We start from the raw sequence: 7573 nt of genomic DNA on the forward strand, positions 1-7573 counted from the left end.
AAAAAAAAAAAGAAAATAGTTTGTAGGTTCTAGAACTTCTAGATTTTGCAGCAGATTGAGTTTGGAGAAGTATTTACATATCCACTGGAAAAGCAAACGGTTATCTAGATGGAGCCCACAAACAGCTTTGGCCTAATTGGTTCTCAGAGTGGGCAGGATGTTAAGTGTTAAGAGTTGGAGATGTTGGTTAGTCCTGTTCCTTGTGTAGTAGTAGCAGCACTTTCTTTTTCTCATTTGAGGTAGCATCTTTGCTAATGTTACTTGTGAGTCATAACCCCCATCCAGGCTAGTGACTGGGATAAGATTGACCAGGGTGATGTTAATTGGCCTTTGCAGAGCATGAATTATAGTCTGTGGAGCCACATTCAGTTTAGTAGTCAGAACATATAATTGCATGTCACCATTCATGATGGCTTTGCATCTGACAGCCTTTATTTATTTATTTGAGACAAAGTCTCACTTTGTCTCCCTCAGTAGAGTGCTGTGGTGTCATAGCTCACAGCAACTTCAAACTCTTGGGATTAAGCGATTCTCTTTGCCTCAGCCTCCCAAGTAGCTGAGACTACAGGTGCCTGCCACAACCCCCAGCTAATTTTTAGAAATAGGGTCTTAAACTTGCTGCGGCAATCCACCCACCTTGGCCTCCCAAAGTGCTGAGATTATAGGCATGAGCCACCTAGCCTGGCCTCCTGACAGCCTTTTGACAGGGAAATTATCACTGAGATATACTGATCCATTAGTACTTTCAGGATTGAACAGCTATCCCAGCCTGTCTTTAGCTGTCACTTTGCCTCATGTCTTTTACTTATAAAATGGGACTATTTCTCCCATTATGAAGGTGACTAAATTTGGATAACTGAAAATTCTATTAACAGTAAGTAGTTCCTGGAAAACAGTTGTTTGGCATGTTTTCTACTTATTTATATTTACTTTTCTGGTCACCCTCAGATATATTGGTTATACAAACTGAATAATAAAATCCAGTCTGAAAGAACTAAATCAGATACCTCAAAATGTCAATTTCTGACATTCTCATCCGACTTTCTTAATTCTATCTGTAGTTACACAAGCTATAGCTTAGGAGGTTGCATGTTGGTGGGTGGGCCTTATTTACCTTAGAGAATTTAATTTTGCAAGCTTTGTGTGTGTGTTAGCTTTTTAGTTAGAGAAAAATTGTCTTCATATTCTGTGGGTATTCCCTGAGAGTGAAAAGTGTGGTCTGTCCAGAGGCAACCAGAGAACAGCAGTCTTCTTTATGCATCCTTCCTCGGGGTAAGGCCCAACTCTAGGTCTGGCCTGATGGCTGATTGACCCACTGAAGCAACTGTTGATTTATGTCTGCATTCCCAAGTTATCACCAAAATGTAGCCAGAATTGGTTATTAGAGCTTCTCATAACACACAGGTTATCATATAAGCTCTTATTAGAAAGTAGACACTAACTTGTGTTTTCTTTCATCTCTTCTGATATTCTCATTGCAGGAGTCTGGTTGGAAGCAAATGTTTTTTTAATGGACTTGCATCTCCTCACCTTGATCAGGACTAAAGGACGGAGGCCGCTCCACCCCTTCCCTTTCCTCCAATCCCCTAACTCCCTTCAGACACCCAGGGAATACCCTCTGCCCTACAGGATTGAAGACTGCTTGGCAGCCCTCCTAATCCCATACCTCCTGTTTGCCAGGAGAAAGAACCTAAAGACTTATGTGGTTGGGAGGGGTGGCAGACAAGAAAAAAAACAACACATGTCTAGGCCCCTGGTCTCCATAGAGAATGGTGCTTTGTCCAAGGAAACGTATGAGTTTCTGATTCTCCAGGAGCAATTCAGTGGTGAGGTTTATGGGAAGACTTCTTCCTTCCCAAAGAAAATGGATCTTCCATGTCTGATCTAGGAGAGTGACTGGGTGTGCCAAATATGCCCAGGGTCCTGCCCTCAGCACTAGATCTGATGGGGCCAAGAGGGTCCCAATCCCTTGCTAACATACCACTTCTTTGTTTAACTCTTTTACCTTCCAAGCCCTTTGAGGAGGAACCATAAGAACAGAAATTAACCTTATGAAAAGCTAGTTCTGTTCTTGCTTTTCCTTCTCATATATTGATGGTTCATTTCCCTGACCTCCCAGAGAGCTGAACCCTTTCACCTCTCTGCTGCCCAGCCTTCTCGTGGACTTGTCCCTCAGCAGAGAAGGCCTAGTGAGGTTGCTTTCTGCTGGGAAGCCTGGTAGAGCTGATTACCACCCTCTGCTGTTTAGTGCTTGGTTGCCTCTTGCAATAACCAGCCAGCTCTTAGCCGTTCCCTTTCCCTGGGGCTTTCCCATTTAACACATGGAGCCCTTCCCCCCAAGAAGGCTGCTTCCTTGTTTTAGAGGAAGGTATTGCCGTTGGGAGATGGGGACATTGGGACCTCAGCAATGAAGAACCCTTGTGAAGTACCAGGAATAGTGGGGAAGGAGGCAAGTTGGGCAGGGCCTACTTCCATAGGTTTTTCTTTTTTCAGGTTTGATGTAAGCATGGGCTTGCATCCCCGAGGTACATACTTTTACATATTGTGAGATAGCCTGGCACTAGTAGGCAGGTAAAGTCACAAATTTGGTGTCTTTTCACTTTTGACTATTGACTTAATAGCTCCTCTTGCTCTACCTGGAGGTACTTCCTGCCTCTGATAAAGGAGCAGGAAGAAATGGAGCCTGACTTGAATGAACTCAGCTCAGACTTCTAAGGACCAGCACTCTGGGGGCCGTTTTCTACACAGGCAAATGGAATTGCTTTTCCCATAACATCCAAATTGTGATGTGGTTGCTGCTGAAGAAGGAGGCAACAACAGGGTCCTGCAGTACCCACGGGGTGATGCTACTTCTGCATGATATGAATAGGGCACATAACATCTAATGTAAGAAGAGACGTGGCATGTGAGATGAGACTTGGCACGTGAGATATAGGGTCACTGGAGACCCTTCTGGCTCAGAGGGGAGAGACTGAATTGAACTGAACCCTTCCTCTGTTCCCAGCACGTTTCTGACATAGCCCTCAGTCACTGAGGGAATCCCCCAGGGTTGGAGAGGCACATTCCCCCGGGACAGAGGCTACAGGTTGTAGCTTTTTTCCCCCTGTCCCCCCAACCCCATCCCCACCTCCACTTGAGAACATGGCACCCCACCCAACCAGCCAAGTGTTAAGTGATGTGCTTATCCTCAAGAGCAGCTCCGGGTGTCTTTTTAAAATGTAGAGAAAACCAAGTAAGGTGACAGTTTAAGGGGAAAAAATATATATAGAATACCAGAAATACAGTTTACCCGGAGAATTTTTTCTCCCCATTTTTGTTTTGTTTTTACTCAATGACACAATTTTTAGTTTTGTTTCCTGATAGCAAAAGGAAAAAACCCCAACCCGCAAAAAGGCTAAGGTCCCGTCCCCTTGTTGTCGGTGATTTGTTTGTCTTTCTGATAGGTTGAAAATTGTGTAATAAACTTGATGACGCTGTCAATCTTTTATACTGCATTGTATTTTTTTCCTTTTGTAACAAAATATTTTTAAATAATAAATGGGGTGTGAGCTGTTTTATGGATTCTGCATTTAATAGATTTGTTGAGGTGTCGTGGGCTTGGGTATGGGCTGATGTAGACACTGTGGGAAGGTAGTGAAACCACAGGTTCTCAGCGGGAATTGCCTGTTGGACAATGGCTTCTCTATGGCTTGGGTTAGCCTCCTAAACATCTAGTGCAAACCTTCAGAGGCATCACATGAGCTTTTTTCCCTTGGCCATCTTTAACAATCTGGTTAAAGAAAACATCCAAGAAATTCTTTACCTTTCAAGATTCCCAGGATGTTTTCAGAGCAAATTTCCTACCTTGTACAGTTCAGTTCCAATGTCCTCAAGTTCAGGAAAGAAAGTCTCCTGATAAAACTTGATTGCTAGTGCCTATTTCCACTATTTAACCATGGACAAGTAACATAACCCTGGTCTTTTTCATTTTTAAGATGAAAATAATAGCTGTTGTGTCTTGTACATAGGGATGTTTTAATAATCAGAACATGAGTTTGTTTTATAGACTAAATATGAGGACATAACAGATCAGAAAGGTTAGTAGAAGTGTGGAGTGCTTTTGGGATTCCAGAAAAGCTTTTGTTTTTTTGAGGAAGAGTCTTACTTTGTCACCCTAGGTAGAGTGCCATAGCATCATAGCTCATAGCAACCTCAGACTCTTGGGCTTAAGCAATTCTTTTGCCTCAGCCTCCCAAGTAGCTGGGACTACAGGCACCCACCACATCGCCTGGCTATTTTTTTGTTGTATTTGGCATTGTTTGGCAGGCCCAGGCTGGGTTTGAACTTGCCAGCCCCAATATATGTGGCCCAGCCCCCTAGCCACTGAGCTACAGGTGCCAAGCCAAAAGCTTTTGGCTTTTTAAAAAGCCAGGTAAACAAGAGGAAACTTAGATGATAGTAAGGTGACCATAGATGTATATTGGTACTAAATAAGGTAAAATCACTAAAAATAAGTAACTTTCAGGGGAAGGGAAATTCCCTGGGAGGTCTTAACAATTATGTGAAACTTGGAGGAAAAAAACTAGTTGGAGTGCCTGTCAGAATGTAAACCAATGTTCTCAAATCGGATTCCATAGTCCCCCACACTGCAGTCATCTGCCATGTGTGCTAAAATGCATACTCCTGGGCTGCCCCAGTCTCTACTTCAGGTCTAAGAATCTGCTTTTTACACCCCAGATGACTTATGTAACTAAAGTATGAAGACTGTTAGCTTAGAAACAAATACATTGTTTCATCTAGGGGGTACCATGGTGACATAGAAAGGGATGGAATTTAGTTTACTCTAGGTCAGTGGTTCTCAACCTTCCTAATGCCGCGGCCCTTTAATACAGTTCCTGTGTGCCCTTTAATACAGTTTCTGTGTGTCTCAACCCACAGGTTGAGAACTACTGATCTAGGTTCAAACTCACATTTTTTTTTTTTTTTTGAGACGGAGCCTCAAGCTATCCCCCTGGGTCGAGTGCCATGGCATCACGCTCACAGCAACCTCCAACTCCTGGGCTCAAGCGAGTCTCCTGCCTCAGCCTCCCAAGTAGCTGGGACCACAGGCGCCCGCCACAACGCCTGACCATTTTTTGGTTGCAGGCATCGTTGTTTGGCGGGCCCAGGCTGGGGATTTGAACCCGCCACCTTAGGTGTATGTGGCTGGCCTTAGCCGTTTGAGCCACAGGCGCCGAGCCCAAACTCATATTTCTAAACCAAATACCTTTGCACACGTGGCTTTCTGAGTTGATTTCCTTCTGCCCCAGGATCATTATATGGATTTTAAATATACTCTGACCGGCACTGGGTGAATGTTAGTCTCCTATAAGTGGAGACTCCTATGCTGTGGTATGGAGCCAGAAACCCGAATCTGTGTCCTAAATGCTTCATAAACTGGGCCGGGCTGTGGCTCTTGGCGCAGCTGCTTGCAATCAATCACAACTTGCCAGTTCTAGCCATGACTGTGAGTAGCTGAGCAGGCCTCTCCTAGCTTGTGACCAGGGCTCATCCCTCTTAAAACTGCCCCAGAATATTTGTGCTGCCAGGTCTATTTGGGCTGTAGTGGCTTCCTTTGACTCTAGTGAGCACTGCTTCTGGCCACATTAACCCTAAAAGACCTCACAGATTCCCATCCTCCATCATCCTTCCTGTTGTATGATGTTCTACTCGGTGTCATTAACTGCACCTAGACTAGACAGGTGGCTCCAGCAAGCTTCAGGAAGAATGAACACTCAGGAGAGGACTTCTGTTCCTATTCATAGCTTTTTTTTTTTTTTTTAGACAAGGTCTCTCTCACCCCACCTAGCATGCAGTGGCATGATTGTAGCTCACTGCAACCTTGAATTCCTGGGTTCAAGTGATCCTCCTGCCTCAGCCTTCCAAAATAGGTGGGAGCCACTGTACCTGACAATAGCTGCATTTCCAATCATTTTTATCTTCACGTAGTACTTGTGGAGAAATGGAATTTACTTGATTCAGACAGACTCCTAAGGCTTCTTGTTCTGTTAGTAACTGGTTGTGTGGTTGTGTGGTGCTGGCTATGTTACCACCTCACCTCTAAGCCTGCAAAGTGGTGGATTATATTTAGTTGATCCCTTTGAATTCTAAGTAACATATAGGTTTTATAAGCCACCTCTAAACATCCACCTGGGCCTTCCATTCATTTATATGTTTAACTGTTAACCACTGAACCTCTATTTTGTTTGTTTTTTTTTTTTTTTAGAGACACTTTGTCGCCCTCAGTAGAGTGCCATGGCATCACAGCTCACAGCAACCTCCAGCTCTTGGGCTTAGGCAATTCTTTTGCCTCAGCCTCCAGAGTAGCTGGGACTATAGGTGCCCGCCACAACACCTGGCTATTTTTTCCATGCGGTTCGGCTGGGCCGGGTTTGAACCTGCCACCCTCGGTATATGGGACTGGCCCCCTACTCACTCACAGGTGCCACCCATGAACCTCTAAAGAAAGTAGGGAGGCCAGAAAGAATGGGCTTCCCTCCAGTTTGATATCAATGACTTCTTCAAAAGCAGTAGTATTGCCGGGTGAGGTGGCTCACACCTATAATCCTAGCATTCAGGGAGGCCCAAGCAGGTGGACTGCCTGCGCACATGGGTTTGAGACCAGCCTGAGCAAGAGCGAGACCCCATCTCTTAAAAAAAAATAGCTGGGCATTGTGGCAGGCACCTATAGTCCCAGATACTCAGGAGGCTGAGGCAAGAGAATCACTTGAGCCCAGGAGTTTAAGGTTGCTGTGAGCTGTGACACCATAGCACTCCACTGAGGGCAACAAAGTAAGACTCTGTCTCAAAAAAAAAAAAAAAAAGAAAGAAAGAAAAAGAAAAAGGAGCAGTGTGAGAAGCAGCAGAAAAATTATGTTAGTGGGATTTGTGAGTGAATTATCCGGGAATTCCTATTGGATATTTTGTTACTATTTCACAGTTGATTAGACCTATCTACTATAGTTTTGTGGATGGATGGCAAGGGCACAGAAGGGGAAGAAAACAAGAAAAGCATCAGTGCTTAGGACAGTGGAGGCCCTAATAAAGTAAGAATGAGCCTGATCACAGAAAATAACCTGAGTTAAAAACCAGCATACAATGCTTGAAGGTCAGTTACACTTTACTTTAAGTAGAAGCAGATACTCTAGGATTCATCTGAGAGCAGACAAAAGGGCCTCTAGGTTTCCTAAAGTAGATTTTTTCATGGCTCCTGGTGACTTCTTACGGCTAAAAAACATGGCCAGTACCAAACAAGATGAGGAACAATTTTAAAGATGGTTACTTGGAGAAAGAACTGATATATAAAGTGACAGTCCTCAGTTTTTTTTTTTTTTTTTTTGCAATTTTTGGCTGGGGCTGGCTTTGAACCTGCTACCTCCAGCATATGGGGCTGGTGCCCTACTCCTTGAGCCACAGGACTTGCCTGGGGTCAAGCAATTCTTTTGCCTCAGGCCTCCTGATCCTGGGTGGTGCCTGTGGCTCAAAGGAGTAGGGCGCCGGCCCCATATGCCACAGGTGGTGGGTTCAAACCCCGCCCCAGCCAAAAACTGCCAAA

General features: G+C 44.5%; 1 protein-coding gene across 2 annotated transcripts in view; it reads left to right on the forward strand.

The window, feature by feature from the left end:
- CPSF7 (cleavage and polyadenylation specific factor 7) overlaps window positions 1–3561 on the forward strand; it is a 26343-nt gene extending 22782 nt beyond the window's left edge. The window contains exon 9 of one of the 2 annotated variants that reach the window (XM_012810670.1): window positions 1482–3561. The gene's annotated coding sequence lies outside the window, so the exon portion shown is untranslated. The remainder of the gene's footprint in view (window positions 1–1481) is intronic. The other variant, XM_003798748.3, reaches the window with a different exon arrangement.
- The last annotated feature ends 4012 nt before the right edge of the window (window positions 3562–7573 follow it).

This window comes from Otolemur garnettii, unplaced genomic scaffold (assembly GCF_000181295.1).
Source record: "Otolemur garnettii isolate 467f Iridium unplaced genomic scaffold, OtoGar3 scaffold00140, whole genome shotgun sequence".
NCBI lineage: Eukaryota > Metazoa > Chordata > Mammalia > Primates > Galagidae > Otolemur > Otolemur garnettii.